This window comes from Falco cherrug, chromosome 6 (assembly GCF_023634085.1).
Source record: "Falco cherrug isolate bFalChe1 chromosome 6, bFalChe1.pri, whole genome shotgun sequence".
Lineage (NCBI taxonomy): Eukaryota > Metazoa > Chordata > Aves > Falconiformes > Falconidae > Falco > Falco cherrug.
Genome location: NC_073702.1, coordinates 4,748,910 through 4,776,135, shown reverse-complemented (window position 1 = coordinate 4,776,135; position 27,226 = coordinate 4,748,910). Strand labels below are relative to the sequence as shown.

The 27,226-nt window shown below is 43.1% G+C and overlaps 1 protein-coding gene across 2 annotated transcripts in view; it reads left to right on the top strand.

Annotated features, from left to right (window-relative positions):
* The first annotated feature begins 945 nt into the window (after positions 1–945).
* The window catches only part of ANKRD6 (ankyrin repeat domain 6), a 102,601-nt gene continuing 76,320 nt past the window's right edge, over positions 946–27,226 (top strand). Inside the window, exons 1-2 of one of the 2 annotated variants that reach the window (XM_055714402.1) lie at positions 946–2,880; positions 4,103–4,239. The gene's annotated coding sequence lies outside the window, so the exon portion shown is untranslated. Of the gene's footprint in view, positions 2,881–3,596; positions 3,719–4,102; positions 4,240–27,226 lie in introns of those variants that run through there. The other variant, XM_055714403.1, reaches the window with a different exon arrangement.

Here is a 27,226-nt window from a genome sequence, read left to right as displayed (position 1 = left end):
GTGACGGCTGGCGGTTTTGTTGCAGCCAGCCCTCCCGGGGGGCCTCCAAGTCAATCGGGTCCTTGTCCCGCGTGGAGCCCAGCCCCACGGCAGGCTCTCGAGGGTGGTCCCCTGCGTCACCCCCACGGGTGCCTCTGCCTTCGGCTTGTGGGAGACCCTGGGCCTCTGGCAGGACCCGCGTCTGCCCGGTGCTGCTCAGCCTGCGGATCCACTGTGCCCGCTCAGGGCCCAAATGGTGTTGGCGGCGCTGCCTGCGGCCGGCCTGATGGGCCTTCCATGGCGGCTGTGTCATCGTATGGCCAGGCCCAACACGTTAAGCCAGGCACTAATGGTGAGTGGTAACATCTGCAGTGTGGGTAAGAGAGATTATTTTGTTAATAATACCCTGGATGAAAGGAAGACTAAAGAAAGCCATGGCAGTGAAACCTTCTTGGAAGAGGATGAGGTTTTTGAAGCCCCTGACAGACTGAGGTGCACTCATCTGCCTGCCATTGCTTCCTCCAGACCAGCACTGTGAGGACAGACCTTCTACCCCTCAGCAAGGCCCTTTCTCAGGTGTTTCCAGTGCTGCTCTTGTCTGAGCACCACAGCATGTGCGTTAGCCCCTGGCGGTCATCCCGCACTGCCTGCTGTAGTGACAGGCAGCTGAGTTCCCAACTCTGCGGCAGCACATTTTCCTCTGTTTCTCTCTTACTGCTTTTTCCTGTCTTGTCCTCCCTCCTTGCATTCAGTATAATGGTTTGACTTACGTTCGGAGTTTCCATATGTTCCCTGCAGCTCATTATTTTCCTACCTCTGTGCTGCGTGACAGTCTTCCCATAACCAGGCTGTTCAGGCTGCTGTAACCCACTTGAGATAATGGAGGCACACTTTTGTCCAGAAATGGGGGAAGAAATCCCCCTCTTTTGCTCCAGATCGTGACAAAGCTACCAATACACAAATGTATTGAAATGCCTTTCTTTATTCTCAATTTACCAACCTGCTTGGAAGTTTTGCTTGAACAGATTAACAATGTACCAAAAGATTATGGGAAACATTTCAAAGTTAAATCCCTTACGAGGAATTAGGACTTAAGTTTTAAGCAGGATTTTTTTAGCAGTCATCTTTTCAGCATTGTATCGTGGGACAGCCCTGGGAGGCATTAACCTGCTGAAAACTGATGGAAAGAGGAGGAGAGCTTCCAGGTCTGTAATGAATGAGTCTGTCTCATTCACCAGCTGACCACATCTGCGCAGAAAGGACTATGAGGTTTCAGGGCTGGTTATGGGAAGTGGGTCTTGCCCAGAAATCTGACTGTCTCTTAGGTTTCTTTTATACTTACACAAAGAGCTATGAAACATCACCACTGAGAGAGAATAATCTGGAAATATTGAAATACTAAATCAAGGTGTAGAAGCTCAGGAATGAAAGGACTGGTTACGATGCAGCTCTTCCCACAACACTGATGTCAGTGACCTCCTGTTTGACCACAGCTTTGGGGTCAAAGCCACATAGACTCCAGGCCCATCGCTGGCTGGGTTTTTAGAGTAGGGCTGAAGCACTTCTGCCAGCCCCTTGGCAATATAATCTGTCATGGCCTCTGCATGAGCTTCAGGATTTGCTCCTCCTCTGTCCCTTTGCCACCAAGTTGTTTTCTGTCCCCTCTGCACCTGGCTTTTTTCTTTCCTTCTTTTTCTTTTGTCAGGTCATGTAACTGTGAAGCCTTTTGCACATAATGAAACAATGCCCAGCCTTCAGTCACAGGACTTGTAGTAAGGGCAGGTAGACAAGGCGTTGAGTCTTTGAATATACGATGTGTACAATATCAGATGTGACTGGGCTTTGTCTGCGGGGAGCTGCAGTTCATAGGCATGCCACACTTTCTGTTTCAGGCAACTGAGGGAATCCCTTATGAATTTCCTTTCCCGACAGAAAAAAGAATTCCAGAAGCAGACAAAATTGGATGTCTGGATTAAAAAAGGTTAACGATAATTAAGCACAGGGAACGGTCCCGCTCACATCCACACAGTCAAGGAAGCCCACCTGCATCGGGGTTTGCAGGATTGTGACAGCATCTCATCCTAATTCTGTTAAAGGGGGAGAACTCTCATTAAATGGATTGGTGACAGATCAGTGCCAAGAAAGCCTTTTTCTGCAATGTGCTAACATCTTGTTTCTCAATCATAATGATCAAACATAGCCAAAGTAGTCCTGCAAACATTTATATATATAGAACTTACATAACTTAATTGTTACTCGCATTAATACTTCCATTCCTACATCAGAATTATATACAATGTCAAGGAAAATAAAATTCCCATGAAGCAGGCCTATCCTGAATATGGGAACGGAATCACAATATATTTTTTTGTATTTTAGAGTAACATCCTAATTTCAGTGATGACACCAGACTTCAGTCTAGTACTGGAGTTTTGACAAAGCTACAAAGCTTTGCTGAGATCACAGAGGCATCAGAACACAAATTTTGGTCAGTAAATCTTTCCTGAGGAGCACCGAGGGTTTTGGTGCATACCTGTGGTGTGACTTGCCACAGAACAATGAATACCGTAGTAATTGTTTAGTGAAACATGCGTAAGTAGACACATCTGCAAAAGCATCCAGAAGAATACATCCATCACACAGCCGGGTAGTGGTTGTGTTACTTCAACGTTTAGTTTGCTTAGGGCATAGTCCTAAGAATGCCTTCGAGCCAGCGGGGTGGCCTTTGAAAGCGATGATGTGCCGGTGGGAGCGGGCACAGTACAGGGAACAGCTGCTTGCTTTCAAGTTTCCTCCTTCAGATCCCGCTTTTCTCCTTTTACTCAGCTTACTCACACCAGCTCCTTCCTCCTGTACCGGTGCCTACAGACGCTCCTGGCTGACTCGCCGCCCCACCGGCCTGTGAGTTCCCGACGCACACTCGGGGCAGCCTGCGCTCCCAGCTGCCGGGGCTGAGGGGCCCGGGGCGCTACGGCAGCCGGGCTGGGCGAGGCGGCGGGCGGGCACAGCCCGCTCCGGGCACAGCCCCCGCTCGGCTCAGCCCGCTCCGGGCACAGCCCGCTCCGGGCACAGCCCCCGCTCGGCTCAGCCCGCTCCCCACCGTCAGCCCGGAGTTCAAAGCCCGCTGGCCGGCTCCCGCCGGCGGGAAGGGCCGCTGCCTGCTACGGCGTTGGGCTTGTGCCAGTTCTGCTCCGACGCAAATTGTTACGGGCTCCCATAGTCGAGCTGCGAAGGAGCCGCCGCCCGCGAGCGCACCCGGCGCTCCCGGAGCCTCGCTCCGGCCGGCTCCCCGCCTTCCTGGCCAGCAGCGGGTACCTCGCCCCGCTGGAGGCCGGGCCGGTGGCCCCACGCCCGCGTTAGCCCGCCCAGCCCGCCGCTGGTCCCGCTGCCCGCGCCGGTGCCAGATGGGGGGGCCTGGCCCCGCACCTCCACGCCCGATCTGCCCCGTGTCCTCGGTAGGGAGCGGCTGTGAGGGGGCCGGGGCGCGGCCGGGGCGGCCTGTCCTGTCACGGCCCCTCGCCGCGGGGGAGGCGGCCCGGGCCGGCGGGGCGGGTTGGAGGGGCGCTGCCCGCCCGCCCGCCGCGGCCGCTGGGTGTCGCCCTCGCAGCGGGGACGGTGGCGGCGGTGGCGGCGCCACCTGCGGGGCAGCCCGGCCCGGCGGCGGAGGCGCCGCTGGAGGCGGTAGGGCTGTGCCCGGCCCCGCGCCCGCCGGAGAGCGTGTGCCGCGGGGGGAGCGCAGGTGAGCGGGGCGCCGCCGTGGGGCAGGCGTGGGGCCCGGGGCGCGGAGCCGCGCCCGCCCGCCGGGGCTGCGTGCGGCTGTGGTGAGGCTGAGGGGCGCGCCGGGGCCGGGGCCGGGGCCGGGCGGGTGGGCGCGGGGCTGGCCGCGCTGCGGCGTGGCTGCGGCGGGGTCCCGGCCCTGCAGAACCCGCGCTTGGTGCCCGGGCGACTCAGGTGTGCTCTTGTTACGGCCCAGGAGTAGGGTCCGGGGGGGAGCCCCCCCTTCCGCCCACACGCGAACTCCGGGCAGCCGCACAGAGACAGGAGCCCGTGTCTGCGCAGGGGCTGAAGTGCAGGTTCAGGGGTACAAATGAGGAGCCTTAACGCTCTTGTTCCAACTTTTAAGGCCGTGTCTGATGAGGAATGGGAATCTGGCTCAAAGTCGTCCGCAGTTGCTGTTGTTGACATCACCTGAACGCTCCACTGAAAATATTTCCACTAGTTTACTGCAAACGTCGGCTTCCCCTGAGGTCTCAACACCTTGTGAGTATACGCGGGCTGCTGGTAGAGCTCTCTGATTTTAGAAATCCACGGCTACAGTGTGTAATTATTCTGCAGTGTTCATTTCATTGCAAGCATTAATAAAGGGCTTATCATGCCCTGGGGTGTTGTGTGCATTACGGTATAGGCTGTAGATAGTGCTCTGTTTTTTTAAAAGGCATAACCAATATCTTTGTATTTTTATAATTACGTGTGATTATTTGGGTATCTGGTATTTCTGCAATACATGTCTGCTACTGAATACCTTTAATTCACAGGGAAAACATTGAGGGGTAGAAAGTGGCTTACTGGCTGGTGGGTCACTGAATCTTCCCCCCATGAGTTGTTTAAATGAATTTTGAGTGTCCTACCAATGTTGAAGGAGCAATCTGTCAGGAAGGTCAGTTAATCTGTCTCTGTTCAATGACGGAAAAATATAACAAAAGCTAAATTCTTAGGCAGCACTAGTTAGGAATGGTCCAGATCTAGTAGGCCTGTTTGAGCGTATGGCTTCTTCTGAGGAGAATGTTATTTGCTTGCTTGCTTTCAACATGATATGTCTGAGTGCGTAGCTAGTTTTATAACAACTTATTCTGGCAGGCTGAAGTTCCAAGTATTGTGTAATCTTCATTCTCCAGATACTTGGAAAACAAAGTGTTTCTGGAGATGTATGATTACGTGCAAGATCTGCAGTTGCCTTGCAAACCTCAGGACATGGAGTAATGACACTAATTGAGAACTTCATAATGATTTCTGAGCAGAAAATACCAGTTAGAGCTGCTGCGTGTACCAAAGCTACTGTTGGCTGGCAACATAAAGTATTAGGCACCTGCCTGCAGATTTCAGTGAGAGGTTAAGGTGTATGCAAATCTTTATGTAGATGCCTGTATGTACAGGATGTATGCCTGTTTGTGTCAGTGAGGAGCTAATAGTCTGTGAGAGTGGATGGGAATTCTGTAACAGTAGTAATCTCATTGCTTCTTCTTGTTTGAAAAGAAACTGTAATAAAATTAAGAAGTGGCTTCGTGATAGTACTCAGTTGGGAAAGTGTTCGTTTTTCCCTACTTCTTGATGTTTACCCTGACATTGCTATCAACCTCATGTAGGAGACTGTGTTTGAACACTAGAAATGAAATGATGAGTAAATGATTGGTAAAAATAAAGTGATCAAGCTCCTGATCATTCAGGTGCTTTTCTTCAAGCTTTTTGCAGAGTTCTTTTCTTTTGGGGGGAAGAGAAACTGTGGGAAGCTGGCTTCAGAAATGGTGCTCCAATGTTTGCTGACATAATCTAGTTGCAGCACTAGGCTGAGCATCCTGCCTTGTCAAAGGTGGCATGTTGTGGAGTTCGGCTTGTCAAACTTACGATGTTCTTAGACTTGATGAGATGAATGATATCTTAATAAATCAGGTGCTTGTAGGGTATGGTAATGAGCAATTGAGCTGCATTTCTCCATCTGTTTTCAGCTTCACCTCTGCTTGACTTTGCCAATGAGTCATTTTGTGATGTAAGAAAAAAACTTGCTGCCCCTTACTCTCTAAATCTCTATAATAGGACTAACAATGTTTATCTGTTTGGATGGGTGGCATGACAAATGTTTGTAAAGCACTTTTAGGTTCTTAAATTAATTATACCATCTGACAGCTTTATTTTATTTATTCTCATTAGTTTCAGATTCAGATTTTTCCCTCAACGGTTAGGACTTGGGGTGAACTTCCAGAGAACTCATAGTTGTATCTTTTCTTAGAGTTACATCAGTGCGACATGTCATCTGTGGAAGTATTTCATTTGAAATCACAAATGTGGTACCATGTTTCACTGGCAAGATTGGCCTAGAGTGGTATTTGTCAAAGACGTAAATGAATTGTAATTGCTTTGGGCAAATAAAAAATTGAAACAAGTCATTTTAGCTCCTTTTTTTTTACTAAGAAATTAAATCTGTGACTTCTTAAAAAATGATCCAGCCAAAAATAGAAGGTGTAAAGCTGCACTTTGGAAAGACCTCAGTCTGTAACAGTATAGCAAGGGCCTAATTTTCTTCCCTGCCTCCTGGACAGTTACTTTGGCCTCAAAAATCTTCAGAATAATTTCTGAATACAGTAACAGCAAATATTCTTGCATACCATCACTAGCTTGTGGACCCTTTAGGAAGAGCTTAGTTACTTCTCTCTTCACTACTCCCACTCCTTGTTAGCAGATGCTGCTGAAGAATAGTTACAGTATATTGATAGCAGTTGTGAGAGAGAAAAGTGAAATCCAAAAATCCCCCTGTGATCTTTCACTAAATTATGTGTAAAGGCTTCTTTCTAAACTTTCTCTTCTCCTCTTTCTGTATTTGGTTTATCTCATGCTGCCATTCAAAGGACTGTTGGGCTTTTGAAGGCAGATGTCCAAAAGTTAGAAAAAGCCAGAATAAATGTGTGAATTCCTGGCTTATTTGTTGCATGGCTTTCAAATGCATGCATGCCAGGATGTTCTCTGTGTATCGCCTCCCTGGAGGATGTGGTTGTACACGACAGACAGAGTGATGCTCTGTGTCCGAGGTGGTGCTAGTTCGGCCATAGAAGTATTTTTCTTGGTTTCTGGAAAACCCTTGAGGTCCAATTGCAGATGTGCAGGTCTTGATAGTGAAGCAGGGAAGGATACTGTCAGTGTGTGGTAGTTCAATACCAGGGTGAAGGATGCTGTCAAAAAACAGTAATGACATGAGTAAGTGTCAATTTAGAACACATTTTTGAGAAGTGTGTGATAAATAAAGTATTAAGGCTGCACAGGACTTTGAGGTTAAAAGAAACCTAGCACATTAACTATTAGTAGTAATCTGATTTATTGAAAGAGTAAGATGTCCTGTGAAAACAGTCCTGTTGTGATAAATGAATCCATGTTGGGTGGCTTAACCAACACAGTACAGCTTGAATTCCTGCATTATCTGGTTGTGGATGGGTCTTGGTAGCATCAGGGCTGTACTTCTGATGCAATACTGAGTACATAGCTAGCTCAGGATATGGTACAGGACTGTAGATTGCTGGCTTGTTCTTGCAGCATTTAACTTTTGATCCTTTGTCAGTGGTCCTAACATGTGTGGCATGAAATTCAAGGTTCTTGCAATCAACAGGAAGACTCTGTCTTATGTCTTACTGCCAGCACTCATGTCTTCCTGCCTGCTTCTCTGTGCTCCCTCCTTCCCATTCCCCAGACCCTGTACTGGTCCTCCAAATCCTAGGTGCATCTCAGCCAAGCCATGGCTGTGGCGGAAGCTGGCTGCGATTGGGGATGGGATTTAGGCACATCTGTGGGAAGCGGTGGATGGAAGTATCTGGTATGGATGCTAGGCAGAGGGCACTGGGGCTATGGGGTAGCTGGGGTGCGATGTGCTGAGTGTGGGCACCCTAGTGAGTTTGCCCTAATCTTGAAGAAAAATTTATTTCGCCCTATGTCAAAAAAGCCTAAGCTTTTTTATCTTATGCTGTGATCAAAAGCATATGTAGAGTACTCTTCAAATCATGAAATCTCACCTCCTTCGAATCCTGCTTTAAAACAAGCTGCTTCTATCCCTTTCTTTTCCTTTCTCTCACACAACTTGCCTTCCTTCCCACCTGAACACCATCCGCTTTTGTGAAGTGATCCACTGAAGATAGTTTTTGGGTGCATGACCTGGCACAGTGTTGGATGAAAGCATTTGCATTTGCATTATGCAAAATGCATTTGGATTTGATGGAAATTAATTCCATAAGGGTGTGTATCTTCATTGTGTCCACATTACAGTGGGATCAGTTTCTTTTCCAGTTTGAGATGCCGATTGCCGATTCCAGTCAGGAATATTTTCTGTTGGTTTTAACAGCATCTGCAATGTGACATCTTAGCAAGACCTGATGCTAGTCTATTTATATTGTGCTGATACACTTCGGAGTCAAAATTCTCTAAATTGTCTTAGATGGGTCAGTCACTGAGGAAAGTGCCAGCTTTAAAAAATAAAAAAGCACCACCAATGCATGGTAGTCATGTATCAGCTCAGTATTTTTTTAATAGTGATCACAGTGAATCATTTTATGTATGTTTTACTTCTATTAAAAGTTTGATGTCTATGCAAGCAGTACAGTTGCAGAAACTGCAGTTGATTTGGAGTCTTGGGCAGGATGTGATCTTTTCACTTTATCACTACTGTCTCAGATAATTGCACGAATACCTGCAAAGCATACCCATTACTTAAGCCAGTTCATTAGTATATTGTAAAGCTCACATATGAGTAATTTTCCTTCATTTTCTTTTTGACCACCTTTGTGATTAGTCTGTGTCTGGCTGAAGTCTTTTGAGAAGATTTAGGGATGGGGGACGGGGGTTGTCTTTATTTTTCTGGCTGTAGAGCTATCTGCCTGCCATCTGCAGTCTTTCATTGATAATGTTGTTCAGATCTAGATTTTGAAAGTACAGCACTTTCTTATCATTTTGTCTTTTCTAGACTTTACAGCAGTTTCTGAATTGTTGCAAGTATGGGGTTTTTTGATAGCTTTTCACAGCTTCTGTTTAAAATCAGGCCATGCTCTGTCCCTGTGCTCTTTTTTTTTTTTTCTCTAAGAAGTGGTACTGGTCTTAAATCTTTACATTCTTCCTCTTCTGTTACACTGTGATGTAACTTCAGCCTTTGACTAGCCCCCAAGATCTAAAATTTCCGTGTATGGAAGCACAAGAAGTACAGATAGATTTCTGTTGGCAACAGAACTGCAGAAGTATCTGTCTTCAATGGTGTGGTTTTTTCGTTGAAGAGTGCCAGATGATGGAGTTGCAGGCAGATGTCACAGCAGATGCTGACCAGCTTATTTTTTCATTTCAGAGTCTGAAGGTATTTAGAATAAGAATAAATGTTACGTTTTAACGTGTATCATGTTACCATTTTTGTGTGCTGTCATATGGTGCCCTACAGGTAAATGAGTCTTTGCCCAAAATTCTTGGTAGCATGGAAAAAGCTCAGAGGCTAGATGTAATTGGAAGTTGTTTTTCTTCCTGCCCCTGTGTCACGTTGTCTGCAATAACCATTTCTTTCATGTGTTTAGGTTCTCTTAGATGTGGTGAAATGCAGTCCCTGGATTTGTAGGGTTATGTCAGATGCTGCCCCCACCCTCCACCCCCCCAAAAAAAAAAGAAAAAAGAGATTGTGGAGGATCACGTTCCCCTCCTTGAACGGATATAAATTTGCTTCAGCGGATATAAATTTGCTTCAGCGTGGGAGATTGTACTCTGATTCTAATGTGTGATGATTTCTTCCAGAGGTGTGCTAGTTTCCTCCAGAACAGCTGTTCAGTATGGTTGAATGCCCTGTATTAGTGAAGCTATGGTTGAAGTCTGTCAATATGAATGGGAGACTCTAGTGTGGAGTAAGCTGAAGTGTGAATTTACAGTATTTTATTAATGATCAGTCAGTTACCAAGTAGTTGGATGCTTTTGTTTCACTGTAAGGTTACACTTAATCAGTTTGGAGAAGCCTGGGTTTAAGAAATTGTGACTTGGCATGCACCGGGTGAGGCCATCATCCATTTCACTTTCTCTGGTGTCTTGATGGGCAAGTGGAGATGCCTCTGCAGATGGATAGCGTAGTTACCAGTATGCTTGGTAAAGCAGGACTGGATTTGGGGTGAATGACGACAGCTCAGTCAAGAGAGAGGTTGATGTTAGCTGTCTGAGTTGCTACTAGCTTCAAAATAAGCAAAAGCAAATGTAATTTATTTGAAGTTTAATAACATAAAGAGTTTTCAAAAACTTAGCAAGTGATATAGATGCTTCTGATGTACCTTGCAAAGACAGTGTGCCTAATGTCAGCTGCTTCTCTGTGTGACTGTCTTCATGAATCACATTATTTCAGTCACCTTGAAGGCACGGAGCGCTGCACATCTCTTGCTGGCTTGGACAGAACTGTCTGTCTGGGAAGATTTCTTTCAGTTCTTCCTGCATGGTGGCCAGTGGCTGAGCAAGTTGCCTGCCTACAGGTAAAATGAACCTGATTTAGAGGTATAGGTGAATGCTTTCATGGTCAGTGTGGCTAATTCTCACATCTGTTATGTTGGCTGCATTTCATTTGCAGGGAAAGAAAACATATATTCTCCTTAACGCCTTTTACTCTTTTAGGGCATCCATGTCAATGACCCTCTGAAGCTGAGGAGGAAACGTGAGTGAGTGGGAAATAGGCTAGGAAAACACAGCTTGAAAATTGCTTTATAATAAGAAGAGCCATTTCTTCTCACTTGTTTTGAGCCTGAGATCTGCTGATTTAATCTGATGCCCTCTAGTATTTCTCCAACCTGATTTTCCTCTGCTTAATCATGTCCTGCCTTTGGTTGTCTTATGTTCTTCCTTGAAACTTTTCTAGTTTTGCTAAACCTTTACTGAGAAGAGATGCCAGAGTTACAACTTTTGGGATGCAGTTGAACTTTTTAGACAGTTGAGTAAGGGTGGTTTTGCTTGTATTCTCTGCAGTAATAATTTTTAGCACTTTCCCTGCTTTCTAACTGTGCTGATACTTTCATAAGAACAATCCACTCTAAATCCAAGGTCTCATTCCTGAATAATCCAGAGCCCATCTTTGTGCATGGGAAGTTGAGGTTTTTCTTCCTGCCATGAATACCCATCTTCTTTTGAAATGGTATTGAATTCTGCCAGCCATTTTACTGGTTATTTGGTGTCATTAAGTCCTTCTGTATCTCTTTGCAGTCAGCACTTGCCTTTATCCTGAATAATGTTATCCGTGAGGTCTGTTATTTAACTGTTGTCATCTTTCCCTGTCCCGCTGTGATTCATTAGTGGTATACTGGACACAGTATAACGCAGATGGCCATGGGGCTGCAGAGTTGGTCTCCCTCCACTATGAAGACTGACGGCTTTTTCCTTGTACCATTTATTTTCTGTCTAGCTGGTTCACTATACAGATGAGGAGTTTTCCTGTTATCCCACAGCGGCCTAGTTTTTATAATACTGAATTTTATTTTTTTTGTAATTACGCAGCCTTTCTTCCTTTGAGGGGAATCTTTGGGAATTGGACCCTTTTGATTAAGTTACCATGGCTTGAGGAATAACTTTACATCAGCAAAGCTGTGATAACAGGCTATGTGTAAACACAAATGTGAAGTAATTTAATTTAAACATCTTTCTTGGGTCCAAACAATCAGCATTCAGCTGTAATTAGTCCACATTACAATCACCTCCCAGATTGCTTCATAAAGTGTTAAGTTTCAGTATTCTTTTGGGGATTTAGTTTTGGTTGAGGAGTGCCCTGAGTGAATTTGTTAGGTAGGTCTCAAATAAAAACTGTTTAGAATAACTCACTTCTGCTTCTTATTCTCCCTACTTGTCAGACCAGGTTTACTATTTCTGCATGTAAGCCTCCCTTGCTTTTTCAGAAAGTATTCAGTCCTTTCTCAATGAGAATTTTACACTTCTCAATGAGAATTTATATGTCAGCAAGATGGGACCCAACGTGAAAAGTGAACTGCAGAATTAAGTGGTACGAATACTTCACCAAGTAGCATGCCACACCAACAAGTTGAAGCAGAATTTGTAGGTATAAGCTATAGTCCTTAGCAGAGTTTCTTAACTGAAAAAAAACTATTTTAAAAAATGATTCCCAGATTCATTCTGTGCCTACAGGAATAACTTAAGTAAACAAAGAAACAAACAAACCCCATTTTTTTTCTGCCTTCTCTCAGTTCCCTCTAGCCCTGCCCCTGCCCACCAGCATGTTTGCTTCATAAATTTAAAATCAAGCTTTTGGCTTCCACACTCCATTGTGCTTTCAGAGAATCTAGCCTTTCATGCCTATAGCTGTGCAGACATACAAATGAGGATGTTGCTGGTTCAGTTACTAGAATCATGGCGGGGTTTTCTTCTTTTTGTTTTTAATCCTCAAAGTGAAATACTTGGCATGGAAGCTAGAAGCATATTTTATTAAAAATCTAGCATGCAGAATTTGGATGCACATATTTCCAGCTTTTAAGAATAATTATTTTTGAAATATTATATTAATATGAATTTGCTTATGTATTGTATGTGGTTTTGTACATCCAGAAAGTGTCTGAATATAATTATGTGGGATGAGCTGGTTTTGCCAACACACAGGCAAACCAAGAAAACAGGTAGTGGTACATTCAGTAGAACTAAGCACAGCACTTAAACCTTTAATTTTTTAATTTATGGGTTTTTATTTATTCTCCATCTCATATTTGAAATTAAGAATCTCTCCATGACTAAGCTGAAGCAAGTGCTGAGTGACTCATTAGGCTGTGGTGTAAAGCCAGTTCTACCTGGAATCTGGTCTTAGTGTTTCCAGAGATGGAACAAAGAGTATCAGTGACATGGAGATCTTACTTGGTCCTTCCGTCCTCTGTAGCTCTCGTGACACACAGTTACTCTGCCTTGGTAGAAGACACACGAAGTGCACTTGTCAAGTGAGCTTAGCCAGGGAGGGTTAGCAGAGTAGAGTGATACTGTGGTGGAGTGTCTCAGCACAGTATTAAATGTGTTCTACAGTGCGTCACATTAAGATGATGGATTTTCCTATCATATTAGAGAGCTGTATACCATCATCTTCCCCCAAAACACTAAGATTTTGAAATGCATTAACCATACAGGCAGTGTCTCAGCCTGATTGTTATTAATAAATTCACATTTTAAATTTTAATATAGCAGGCAAACATCTGTTGCTTGTCTGTACTTTTTACTTGATTGGTTCTCATGCCTCAGATTTGGAGTATTCGCTCTTCTGCTAACAGAAGTTTCTCATGGTTTGAATATCTTACACTTACAAGTTGTCCAAATATACATGCTCTTTCAAGAAAAACAGGATAGGGCAAAAGTGTCTGTAATGTAAAAGTTAGCAGATTTTACCAAGTACCATTAAAAAAAATCACATCTGTTATGCTCTTTCAATGGGATTTTCAGGCCTTGCTTAATTAAAGATCAAGAATAAAATTATACTAAAATAATTACCCTTCTTTTAACAAAATTATCTTGATTTATTTTTGAATTACAGTATTGCCCATAGAGAGGTAATTATCAACAACTTGTGGGTAGTAAAATTATAATTTGTTTACTGTATTAAATCTCAGAAGGGTAGCCTTGAAAAACAAAACCTTCAACTAATCTTTGCATTATTAGATAGGTTAAAGATGGATGCCTATTATCCTGGGCTTTTTTAAAATTAATTTTTATGCTGTGTTTTGTAACAGTAATGCCGGATCAAAGCCTGATCTCATTTAATTCAATCACTGTTTATGTGAATAAGACTCAAAGAATGTGGCTTTGTATGAAAAACATCCTCCCAGAGGGAGCTGTAGTAGGCTTACACTTAATATAAAAAAAACAAAAACCAGAAAAAGGAAACCAATGTTTGTGTTTCCTTGTGTCGTTGTATAATGATTTTTAGTGAAGTTTCATGTTATGTGAAATTAAATCTGTAGCCAAGGTGACATGATATTGGACAATTTTTATAATTCAGCATGCAGGTCTGTGCTGTTGAAACAACAGGCTGAATGTTTTAAGGTGCAGACAGCCTGACTAAGGAGTGTTGCAAAAGAAGTTGTAGAGCGTTTTCAGTAGAGAACATGTTAACTGAGAGATACTTGTCAACTCTGCATGCTATGTTACAATCATGAGAGTAGTTAACAAGATAAAGAAAATCTCACCTTCCTTTCTGTTTACAAAACTGGCCTTTCTGGAAGGACTAGAAGACAAGAATACAAATACATAATATGCTTGCCTTCTTTTTCTTCCCCTCCTTTCTGCCTCCGTGTATTGAGCCACAAATAAATGGGAAGACCAACGGTAAGAAGGCAGCACTAGAGTAAGTCCTCCTCTTCCTTAGTTTTCTCTCTCTGTTTTATAGACTTGAGAGCTGATGGCTCCTGTGATAAGGCATGATTCATTCCTGTAGTGCCGACAGATCAAAACTATGCTGCAACTCTTCCTTAATCACATCGCAGTAGCCACAAGTCCAAGGATGGATCAGCATGGTTCAGGAGTGAAGTTTGATCTTGTCTGCACTGAAATGCCAGCATGCATTTTAGCCATATTAGGCCACTCATGTGGTTGTATGTGAATAATGAAAATGTCCTCAACCTTTTCTCCATTTAATTTTCCCATGCAAAATCTCTTCATCTTGTGCCACTTCCAAAAGCTTCTCTGTATTGTTCCTCACCTTTGTGTTCTTCCCTTTTTTGTCCTAGATTACTCTCACATCCTTGATCTGGGAATCATCTGGTTTTCTTTGATCTGTTCCTCATCCTTACAAATCTCCTGTTGTTTTTCTAACTGTGCTCCTGGTAGTGGTTAATGAGTGCTGAGTCACCACTTTGAACCCAGACAAGCTATGAATAGAGCAAAAGGTAGTTTAACAAACCTTTAAAAAAGAATTTGTGAGAAAGTGAAAAAGGATCCCTGTCCATCTCCCATGCTCTTCCAGGTGCTCTTTACCAGCTTGGTTGTTGTGACATGTCTTCTGAGGCTTTTTAAAAGCTCTACATTTGGGATTTTCTTCCTCATCCCCCCTTCTAGGCTTTACCTGTCTCAGTTTGCAATCTCATTTTTCTATGCTTTCACTTTAGTAAAGCTGGGGTCTTGGGGCATACTTTTCCATCTCTGACTTCTTTCAGCTCTGTCTACTCCAACATCAGCAGCTCGTGGGCTGTTCTGGTTGCTTTTCCAGCTTTGTTAGGTTAGGCTTCCAGTCCTTAGCAGTGCAATGGGTTTTTTGATATACTGGTCTACTGTGTTCCTTGGTAGGAGTGAGGGTGAAGGAATATATCTATTTCTGTCCTGTTGGACAAGAATTTCCACCTCCTTGAGATTTTTATTAGGTTTTTTTCTGTATGTTGTAAAATAAAGATGGGATCTCTCTGGAAAGAGTGTCCTGGAATATGAGAGGCACAGTGGTGCTGAGCTTCATGAAGGTAGGGAAGCAGAAGGCCAGGAGGAGGATCCTGCCTGGTTCTGGGAATGTGATGTCCCTGTAGCATGATCCTGCCCTTCTCTATTATTCCATCATCAGCTTTTTGTTTTGCATTTCCATTCAGGACCTGGGCAGCCTTTGTGGGCATGTGGGCAGATAGTGTCAATGTTCTCCCTGTGTTAACACTGTCTTGACAGGCTGGCCTCATGTGAAGTATGAAGGAGACTCAGATATGCTGAAATTTAAAAATATTTTTTAACTATAAAGCAGGTACACTGAACTGCATGATCCTTTTCATAAGGCTAAAGCATTTCTTCTTGGCTGTAGGCAAATTGGAAATATAAGGAGACCGAAAGGAGTGTGACGAATAGCGTCATCCTCCATGGTTCCTACCAGTGGCTGACCAAGGAGGTGCTTGCACGAAGGGATCCTGACTTTGCCAAGGTGCAGTAGCCTGGCCTGGTGTAGTAAGGCTTTTCCAGGCTGTGGGAATTCTCCACAAGCATTAAGAAGCTGAGTCTCTTTAAACTCAGCTTCAGTTCCCAGAGAGATGGCTTCCAGTGCAGGGTTGTTCCTTTGGGTTCCTGCAGGGTCCTCAAGCACATGGGAAGAGGTGGGGGAACAGGGAGCAGCAAGGGGGACTGGGGTCATTTGTGTTCCCTTTGCACTCTCAGCTCCCTGTACCTGACAGAAGTAGAAATGTTTCTGGGTCATGAGCCTGTGACTTCTTGTGTGTAGCCATTAGGGCAGAGTCTTCATCAGGAGCTCAGAGTCTGTCCTGTGAGAGGAGCAGCTTTCAAGAGATGCAGTGTTTATGGCATAGAGACTCTTTAATCACATAAAATTACATTAGTGGTGTTCCTTTTTATCTGTGCGAAGAGACTGCTGGTATGGGAAATTTTTATTTCACCTGGTTGGGTATTGCATTTTGATGCAGCAGATGGCATATGTCTGACAAGTGCCATTTGGTAAGAGAGTAAATGTAGCAAGAATACACCCCAGCCCATCGGTGTTTACTTAGTTTTTTTGTAACATCAAAGCACCCTTGTGCCATGCTCATTACAGTCACCTGATGCAAGATCCAAGGTTTTGTGATGCCTACTTTCTTCTGTTGTTCCTGTGTTTGTACAGCTGGCAAGATTCTCAGGAGATGTATGGAAGAGCAGTGTTATATTCAAGGTGAGTTGTGTTAATTGAGCTGTAGCCTGCACTGAGAGTGGTTACGTAAGATTTAACTTCAGTTACTTGGCCTGAAAGTACTTTGTGTCAATGCATAGGTTTTTAAAATTCATTAATTGAGATCCTACTTTGCAGTATAAGTAGAATACATCAGGCAGATAGGATTTTGTTTATTTTGAGTTTGATGTGGAGGCATTTCTCATGAGTCAGATGGTGAGCTGGAGGTGGCGGACTGTCGCCCTGCGTGGCCTTACCCTGCCAGAACAAATGAGGAAGAATGTTTCAGGACCTGGGCTGTTTGATGGACTGGAACAAAAAAGCCCTGGAGTAGGGAACTGTAAGTCAGACTTCTGTTACCTGACTGAGATTCCCACCACTGGACTCTTGCATGGTGTGGGAAAGATTTTTTTCAGGTAGTAATTGTTAAGTTTATTAACATAGGATAACTCCCATGGTGGTATTCTGTCTCTGCAGGTTTAGTGATAAACTCCATTTCAGTTTTAATTCTTCTTCTTTGCATTAACTATATTATCTTTTTGTTTCAGTAACAAAACCTTTAGGAATTACAAATCCAAATGTAACCCTGTTGTTCTTATGTTCATGGCACTCACTTTTAGGGCTGATGCATTAAAAACCTCACTGACAAAATGAATGTATAAGAGAAGCAAAATCATGGAGTTTTAGACTAGTGCCCCTGTTCTTGACTACCTGTGTTTAATTTACATCTTGTAAAGTACCAATGAGAACGTTGTGCAAGACAGATCCGAGCATCACAGCATTACATCCTTGGATATGAACGTTGATGAGGAAAATTTATTTTTCATCTTTTATTCATCTTGACATACTGAACTAAAAATCATAAATCTGTACTGCGATTTATTTTATATAAATATATTTTAGATGAATCACAAAATATATTTTATTTTTATATAATTTAATATTATATATTAAATATTTTATTGTTTATATTTTATATAAAAATTATATATTTTAGATGGATCACAAAATCACAGGGTGGTTGGGGTTGGAAGGGACCTCTGGAAGTCATCTGGGCCAACCCCCTGGACTGGTTGCCAGGGTTACTTAATTTCTTTGCAGTGTTTTGTATCAGTGTTAGATACCTAAATGTTTGCATGTTCTGTATCTTAAAAGGAATTCATGCAACTGTATCTTAAGGGTATTTTAACCTCTTTTTGATTGAAAAATCATTGTGAGTTTTGCAAAAAACAGTGTTCCTTTAGGCAAGATCATGTGTCAATGTTGGTACTGTACAGTCCATAAAAACTGCAGATAATAGGTGCACAGATGGCTTGATTTAACAGACTGGTGCATGAGCATGGCTGAGAAGGATGGAGCTGGAGGGGAGTGGGGGAGGGATTTGCCTCAAGAAGTAATTCTACAGGCAATGGATGTTTTTTTGGTTTAAGATGTTACTTAATACTTGGTATCTGAAGTATGTGAATGTGAAGGAGTTGGAAAGGACTGAGATCTTGGTGAACAAACTCAGTTTTGCTGATCCCATGCAGAAGGTGTAACAAGAGCAGGAATGGTGTGAGATGGGTCAGTGCAGCCGAAGGCCTTTTGCAGATAATTCTTCAAACCTCTGTCAGCAAGGTTATTCACTGATGCTGGGACTGTCTTCAGAAATAGGTGTGTATTGCATAAACTAAACTTATTCCTGGACTTTCAGGTTGTAACATCTGAGTCAGGAAAAGTATCCTACTAATATATTCAGCCCAGCACACTTGGATGAAGCAAAGATTTTGTACCAAAACCGTGCTGCTGTCATTGTTGTGCAGTCTGTCCCAGCATAGCCTTTTCTGAAGTGTAACCCCTCCTTCTTCCCCCAAAATCTGCAATTGTAAAGATCCTACTGGCATGTCAGCACAAGTCTTCAGAGAACCCGAGGGGTGTTTTTAATGAGCATAGCTTTAGAATTCCTGGCTTGATTTATGAGGAAAAGGAAAAGAAAAAAAAACATCACAGAACCAGTATCCTCTTACTTAGGTTTGCCTTCTACTTAATGGTGATATCAGCTTAACTTTTGCAGATTCAAATTGAATAACCAAATGTTTATTTACGTGTTTTCCACTTATAAGGATAGACTCTTTCTCTGCTAAAATGCAGTACAATTCCAGAGAGAGGGAAGTGGAAAGGTAAAGGCCTAGAGGTCTTTGTTCTAAATTATGGAAGAAATAAACATTCAGGACTTTAGTATTGGACATTTCCTGCAAAATTTTCCTGTAACCTGTCTGTGAGAAATAAAGTTCAGAATTGTTTTTATGAGTCTGCTGTACTGTTCTGAGATTTTTGTAACTTGGACAAAGTGAGAATAACAAGACAACAGGTCTTTGCTTTTAGTTCCCATTCATCATCCCAGCTATGTTAATGTAGGCATTTCAAATCTTTGTGTTTTGAGCAAGGATTTACGTTGCAGCCACAGAAATAAGGCAAATACAATCATTCTGCATTATTTATATTCATACATGTGTAATAATAATTCATATTCCTAATCATGTTCATGGGTACAGAAAACCACTGCAGCCCATTGTGCTGTAGCGTACGCACCAGTTAAAACAGGTGCCCTTGGTCTTACCTGCATCTACATTGGCTTTCAGAAAGTGCCAAACCTGTTCTCATTTATGCTGCACCCGCACAGTAGACATAATTTCTCACAGTTCAGTAATACCTCCCCCTCCTTCCCTTTCTTGGGGGGGAAAAAAAAAAGCTTGACTCCCAACATTCCTCTCATGGCTTACAAATATTTCTGTAAGTCCTTGGCAAGAAGCTGAGTCTTCCTCAGCACTAGCCAGTCTGCTTCTGCTGCCTTGTATACCTATTTCTTCCAGCACTTACTCCTGTGGTTTAGGTACCAGAGAAGGTGTGTACTGTGACTTCAAACGCCCTGTATACAAGTCCTGTGGATCATTAGCATGGGCAAGTAGTATGAGAGAAAGTAGAGGCGTGGGATGCTGCTGGATATTTGGTCTTACATGGCTTTTACTTAAAAGAGGAATGAAACATGAAAAAATGTGAAAAAAGAATGCTGCGGTGTAAATCTTGAAGATGTCATCGTGTGTGTGTTACTGTGTGGGAGACGTGCCTTGTGTGGTGCACAGGACAAGCAGTGACTGGGCTGGGCTCAGGAGAGGTAAGAGTGTGCTTTTGTGTGGAAGCCGTGACCTGGAACCCAAGAGCAGGCTTGCACCATGGGGAACAACGGTTGACTAATTCTGGCAGTTCAGCCCTCTCTATGATTTGCTTTAGTATTACATTAACTCCTTCGGAGCAAACATGTTCCTTAGGTTCCTTGTTCCACTTCCAAGCTGACACATTCATCAAAACCAGGATAATTTTCTGTACATCAATTTCTTTTATTGTATTCTGTTGCATGAATTTACACTGCATGTACACCAGGAAAAAAATGTGTTCCAGGATTTTTGGTTCCTTGTTTTAATACCTGTCGCTGTAGTACTATACCAAGGGGTTAGACCTCTGGGGAAATGTCTTACCATAGTAATGATGGTCAGTTTACATCAGTTTAAATCCAGGAAATGGAATAATAACTAGATTTTGTCCCTTGTCTGATCCTGAGCAGAACTGCCTCTAGAAGTGCAGAGAAAGGATTCTTTGAGAGAAGACTGGCGCTCTGTTGCAAAGGTTGCCCAGATGCCAGGTCCAATACTTGATTAACAAATTCCTTGCTCCTGTTGGTTCTGCAGCCTTTGTTTCACCCTCTTTTAATTGGTTTTTGTAAGCTTTGAATCAGAGTAAGCAAGAGCAATATTCTTCTCACAATAATGATGGTAAAACTTTTCCAAAGCAGATGAAAATGCACATCTTGAGGTCTCAGTGTCCAAATCTGGTTAATATAGACTCTCAAACGCCTTATAAGAGAACAGCTTCAAGTTTGTTGATGTAAAATTGCAAGTATTGTTCACTTCCGTAGTTTGTCAATATTACTGGAGGTACCAAAGTACAAAAAGTAGAAAAACCCCTGTGTTCACCGAGGGGGACAGTCCTGCTCTGCTTGATGGTTCTGGCAGAAACTTCCCTAGGACAGAAGCAGGATCAATTTCAGATTCTCCATTTCTTTAGCCTTTGCTGCTTCCTGCTGAACTGCTTTTTTTTTTTTTTTTGTCTTTGTTTTTTTTCTGTAGCCTGAAACACATTCCAGAAATGTCTGTGTGAGGGAGAACAGTGAGAGTGCCAAGGCAGCTGATGAATAAGAGACTTTGTGATGAATCTTGTAAAATTGGACCTTTTCATTCAGAGAATGGTTCTCCATTACTGAGTCTTTTGTTGCATTCTTTTGAATTGTAGGGCAGAGGAGGAGATGTTAAGTGTTGTCCTGTGACACTTCCCTCTAGCCTACCTGAATTACCAGAGGGATGAATTTGCTTGGGGTGGGGAGGGGAATGGGAGAAAATGCAGAGGAAGTTGATTCACTCTCTTAAATCTGAAGATGCAGCAATGGTATTACTTCACTTCTAGAACTACCCAGTTTAGGAAAATTTAAATTTACATTGAAAGTTTGATTTTTGAACTATATTGTTCTAGGCTCAGAGAGTATAGTGAAAACTTTCAGTTTTAAAATCACTGTTTTTTTAAATAGACATTCAGATCTTGTTGACTGTCAGTCCCTTGGAATAAATCTCTTGAAGCTGAGTGTTTTTTTCAGTTCTAAACTATTTTGCATCTGTTGTAATTTTAAGATTTGTTTTGTTAAACATCAGCTTGGAGCTTCCTACAAGGTGAATTTGGATTGCATGTATATTTTATCCAGGCTGTGTCAGAATCCCAAACATACAATTTTTCCTTGCTGAACATACCACATTTCTTAACAGTTTCCCTGGTAACAACAGCTGGAGAAAAACTGTGGCAGTTTCTAACTTAATTAGGTGACATGTAGTGTGTGGTCAGGGCTGCAGCAACTGTGTTCCAGGAGTACACCTTGGTAAAATTATCCATTGCACCTCAGATGATAGTATCTGATTACTAATAGGTAATAATTAATATGGAAACATAGACGTGTGAGCTGTTACTTCAGGAAGGGGCACTTGATGCAGTGGAGGAACTGTATGAAGGAGCTGCATGTAGCTTGGCATGTTTAGGAGTCCTTGCTTGTGAAGATTGCAGTTAGCAGAATTGAATCTCATAAACTTGTCTTTAAACCTTACTTAGTCATTAGTTATGACAGGGATTCATGCAAAGGTCTTTGGAATTAATCCATTATTTGAAACTCCTGTGGTGTTTGTTCACTTGAACACCTTGACAGAGAGAGAGAAGTGCCTTTTAATAGTTCAGTACTTTTGCCCCTTCAATTATTGCAATAGCTCCTATTGTGTCCATTTGAGATGTTTCCTTTCTCCAGGTTGGAGTGTGCAGCTCTGTTGCAGCAAGTGCTGCAGCATCTGACTGACCAGAGCCGTCAGTCTCTAGCTTCAAGGGAGCTGCCCTGTCTCCACAGATTGCTTCCAGCTTTTTGTGTTGGCTGCTGGTGCATTGGCTTGGCAGTTGCTCTCATCTGGGAGAGCTTTTTAGAAGACTAATCCTTATTTCATAAAAAAATCTTCTGGACAAAATTTTTAACTTGGCGAATTATGCTGCTGCTTTCCACACTGCATTCAAATTCTGTGTTTGACTTCTTTATAATGTATGAGGCGTCTGGCTGGAAGACTGTGCTCCCTCTCCGTGCTGTTGTCCTTCTGAACAGCTGCAGCAGTTGACATCCCTTCAGATCTCAGGAGGAGACCTCGTAACGCAGTGGCAACCATCTAAATCTTTTCAGTGATGGGGTAACTGGTCCTGGCAGGATGCTTGTTGGGTAGTGTAGGAAGATACGTGGCTAGACGGGACCTCCTTCCCTCCTTTTCCCTCTCTCCCCAAGCAAGAAAGGAGAGAAACAAGAAGTGGGTGCAAAAAGATTCAAAGGACAGGCAGCTTCTTCTCCCCATACCTGTGAGGGTAGCAAACCCTGACAGTCCATGCCACCGGCTACACCTGATGCAGAGGTACACTGACGCTTCTTCCCTTTTCCCTGCAGACCAAAGATGTCAGATGCAGGCTGTGCCCTCCCTGATGGTTTTGTTGTGGCAGAGCATCCCAGAAACATAGTCCCTCTGAAGAGCTCTCCACATTTATGGGGATGGTGCAGGTGTGCCAGGCTCATACCCCACAGATATGTAAGCTCCTGATTTCTAGCCTGATGGGTTTCTTTGTGAAACCTTGGAGACTGATGGGAGGGGGGGGTGGGGCGGGGAGACAAGCACATTCCTCTTTTCAGAATGCTTTTTGTGACTAGTTCTGTTCTTCACACTGCAAAGGCTGATACTACAGGCATAAAGCATTTTTAAGGGAATGAATAACCTGTCATAAACCAGCATTGCTTCTTTTGCTCATTTGAGAGAACTCATTATGAAGTCTATTTTTCTAGCTGGGGAGCACAGCGCTGGCTTCTTGGGAGGCAGATAGCAGATCACTGCAGAAAACAGCTGTAGACACATGGTTCCCTGCAAGGGTGCTGAGATACCCTTTTCTCTTGTGCTAGCAGGTGATGATCTTCCTTCCCAGTGAAGGGCCTCCTTCAGTCTTAAATCTTTAACATTACTATAGAAGTGAATCTCTGTTCTTAAGGCAGGACGGACAAGCTGGTATCCTCAGTTCTTTTCAGACTTTTCCTTGTTTTGTTATGGGATCATAGAAAGTATTGCTTCAAGTCAGAAAATACTGAATATTGTGAAAATTGCAGTGTGCACCTGCACAAAAAAAATTATAGCTGTATATTGCACTTCCTGCAGAGTGTTGTGGAAAGGAGGAATTTTCTGCCCGGTCTAAAGGTTTGGGTCTGAGTTTTCTTTTTTTTTTTTTTTTTCCCAAAGGATTGGGCTGTTGCCTGGTGTTACTGTTACAGCTCTCCAAGACCTAGCGTCCAGGATGGAACACGTTTTGCAGGCTTCTCTGTTCTCTCATCGCTGCCCTCCTCCCCCTAACCCCAGCTTGCCACTTCCTTATCCATTTAATGAAGACAGAGGGCTCTTTATTGTATGATACTCAAAATGTAATATGATAGTGTTGCAGGAGAGCTAGTGGAGTGGTCATTACCAGGTGTTCGGCGTTTTCTATTTCAGGGAGATCTGTAGCTATAACAACGGCTTCGGTCTTACTCAGTTTCTGTACAGGAAAGGAAGGCAGGTTGGGATGTCTTGTTGTGTGGCACCATCTGTGCAGCCACAGGCTGCAAGTAGATGTGGATGGTGTTGTGAATTAGGTCCCTCTTAACCACCTGAGCAGGAACAACACCTACTGTTCAATCAGAGGCGAATGTGGAGCTGGGTCTCACAACACGTGGAAACCTCTGAGTTCACAAACCAAAGAGATGTGAAATCACATACAGACTCTCCAGAAGATCCGATTTTGAGCCATGCTTTTTCATGAGGGAAGTACAAGCAGATCTGGCATCAGGATCAATTTTTCTCTGGCCGCTCAGGAAGGAAGAAGCTAAGGTTTTAATTTAGGATGTGCTTTTAGTTTGCTGGTCAGATCATCTGCTGTAGATATTCCTGCTGTTTCTGTTTCACCTTCTGTTTTACTCCAAGCGAGCTTGCACTGATCACAGTGTTGTCTTTTCTGGCAGGCAGACAACAGATAAAGCAGGACTGATCCAATTGTTGTTTCATAACTGCTTCTTGGAAGACACATATATCATTCTGTGGACAAGCTCACTAACCAGAACATGTTTTCTTAGCGTTTGAAAATGTGGCTCATTGAAACATGTGTTCTTTGGAAGTGAAGTGCATTTTAATGCACAGTAAAAGTCTCTGACACAGAGAACATGCATAGCCTACAGGGAAAAGTAGCTTAATTCCCCTGTCTTTAAAGATTAGTTTCATTTTGGAGCTTTTCTCCCAACAATATGATTAAAATAAGACATTGTCAGTGGTTGTCTTGGACAGTTGAGTCATTAAGATGGTCAAGGTTCGCAAGGCTTTCTCAAAATGAACTAATAGCAGTAGCAGCCTACCGTTCTCTCAGAGAAAGGCATATGTGGATTTTCTTCTTTTATCAAATTGTATATAGGTATTTAGAAAAGGGTTATTGTAAATATTCTCTTGCTGAAGGAGAATTCAGCCATCATTGGAAGTAATTCTATTCCCATATGAAACCATCCTTTGGCCCGTTAGTATCTTGTATTTCTTCTGGCAAGTAGAATACATGCAGCATAAGCCTTAGAACTGGATTCTTACTACAGTCATTGTACAAATGAATTTATTTTTAAAATGACAATGTCTTTTCATATTCTACCAGTATATAGGCTTATTAATATTCTCTAACCTCATTCGTATCACATAATAGTTGAGCCTGGGAGGGACCTCTGGAGATCTGTGGAAGCAGCACACTTCAGGTATTTAAAGTGCCTTTCTAATACCTGAAGGGAACTAAATCCTTATATACTATGCTGTTGTGATTGAAGATGAAACCACTTTGGGCTCAGAAGCTTTCACATATATTGCTATCTCCCAATAGTAGCACACGGCTATTGATGTACTCTCTAGTAATCATTTCAGAGTTCCCCTTACATCATTGCCATGGTTTTTGTCCTTCACCCTTGACTGAGGTTTTGAGCAGTGAGCATCCCGTTGAAGGTAATGACAGTCATGGGAAAAAAAAACCATTCAGGAAAAGGCAGTGAGGATTTTTGCACCAAAAGGTTTACACTGGGCATTCAGCTTCCTAGGTGAAGCAGTTGGATGTCATCAGGAGGTCAGTCGTTCCGAGAGTGATTGGACAGTCACTAGGACACTGCAAGGTTTGTGCTAACATTATGAAGAGAGGTCATGCCGATCAAAATTTCAAGGTTGTAAGTAGTAATTTCTTGATTTTTGTTTTAAAAAGGTGTCAGTATCTCCTGCTGCCATGAAGCTAGCCTCCAAAAAGTGAGCCTGTCCTCCACCTTTTCTGCCATTACTAGATGATGACTTGTCAGTTGACTACACTGATGATTCTGCTCTTACCCCTCTTTTCTCCATGGCAAACCTACAGCCTGTGTGTACTTGAAACTGTGTGTAGGTCTCAGGTCTCTACAGGCATTCATTCCTCTCTTGCCTTAGCTGCTTTGCTGTCTGTCAAATCACTAATGGTCAGCCATTTAAGGGACGAGTACTTGATGGATTTTAAGGGCTTAGAGCATCCCCACTGAGGTATAGTTCAGGGTACAGTGTCAGACACCAGACCAGTAGCTTATTTCTAAGTAATGACGCAGTAGCAAATACAGATCAGTACTACTATTGCCCAGGTTGAAATGACAGCAAATCCAGTAATACACCAGTTCTGGACTAAGCTTAATATCCAGGTGCACAAAGATTTACATGACCGTGGTGACCAGACAGGCCAGCAGAAAGAGCCAGGCATGGATCTTCTCCAGATGAGGAGCAACTTGGAGTAGCAGAGGGGCTCAGGGAAGGCCGAATTCCACAATCTGATGGTGTTTTTTTACTGCTGAGCAGCAGAAGCAGTGCCTGGACTTGTTTACTAATGACCACATCCCGCATCTCTTCCCCCACTGTGCCAGTTCAGTCCTTGGTGTGCACAGGCACGGAAATACTGCATAAGGCAATACTAGCCCCATGCTTATGCCTCTGTCGACATGGCTTGTCAGTTGGGAACTGGTTATTCTGATTTTGGAAGGTATGTGTGGTGGTGTTGGAGGCAGATGATTCCCTGGTGTCAGAGGTGGGTTCTGCTCCCAGGCAGCTGGCCATTGTAATGGATGACCTTTGTCTTTACCATTAATGGAGAAGAGATTTATTTTATCTAAGTGTGCTCAGTTTCCTCACTTTCCATTCTTACTTTGGAAGGCAGGCAGAACTTCATTTCCTAATATTTTTAAGGAAAAAATAAGTGGGTTAGTGAAGTGGGCCATTTAGTCAGTCATGGAAATTTAGGGACAGGAGTAGGGTGGCCAAGGGTGCTTTTTACTGTGCTCATATGTTTTGTTTCATGAGTTTTTAATGTTAGCGTCCTGAAGGCTAGGATATGAGTTTAAAACATATTTCAACTCCCTCAAGCTGTAAGGGGGTCAAATTTGGGATTTCTGTTCTCCTTACTTGCCCCTTACAGGAAATGGTTGATGTATTTGTAGCCTTCCAAAATGGGCAAGGAGAGGGTGGTACCTACTCACGAGGGTTACTGTTACTTTATTACTGATTTTACAGCCAGTCCCGTGTATCTTTTTACCTACTGTATGCTGAGTTCATTTGGATACAGCTGTTACTGAAATAAAAGGCTGTTTTGCTGTCTGTGTTCACCTACCTAAAAAGCTACGATGAGCAGAGGAGAAAATAGAGAAATACTTTGAATCCATTGAACAAGTTAGGAGGGCTATAATCATCACTATGGGCACGTGAGAACTGAGGTAATAATTGTAGTGGTCTGGTTTTTTTGTAGCCCCTCAAGGCAAGTGCTTTTGATTATTTGCTGTTAGATACAAATAAGAAGCAGTATGTTCATTAGGATTTGGGAACTGTCACATTAGCCTTGTGTAAGAGGGGAAAAAGAGCCCTGGTAAATTCCATAGTGCTAAGGGAAATTCTTGCAATATCCCTTATCTGCAGCATAGATGTCACGAGCCATTTGAAATCTATACTTCTTAAAAACAAATTGCTGGATACCCATATTTAGTCGGTTGATCAGAAAGGCATTACTCTCTTCTACAGCTTTTGCTTCAGTATCCTGATAGTGCTTTGTCCTGCATAGTCACTCTGCCGGGCAGCGGAAGGTGTGGGAGGAAGGAGGGTCACTGCATGCTGTGAAACCTCTCCTCCAGCCCTGCATTACCAGGCTGCTTGTTTCTGGTCTGTGTAATACCTGTTAGCTGCCCCT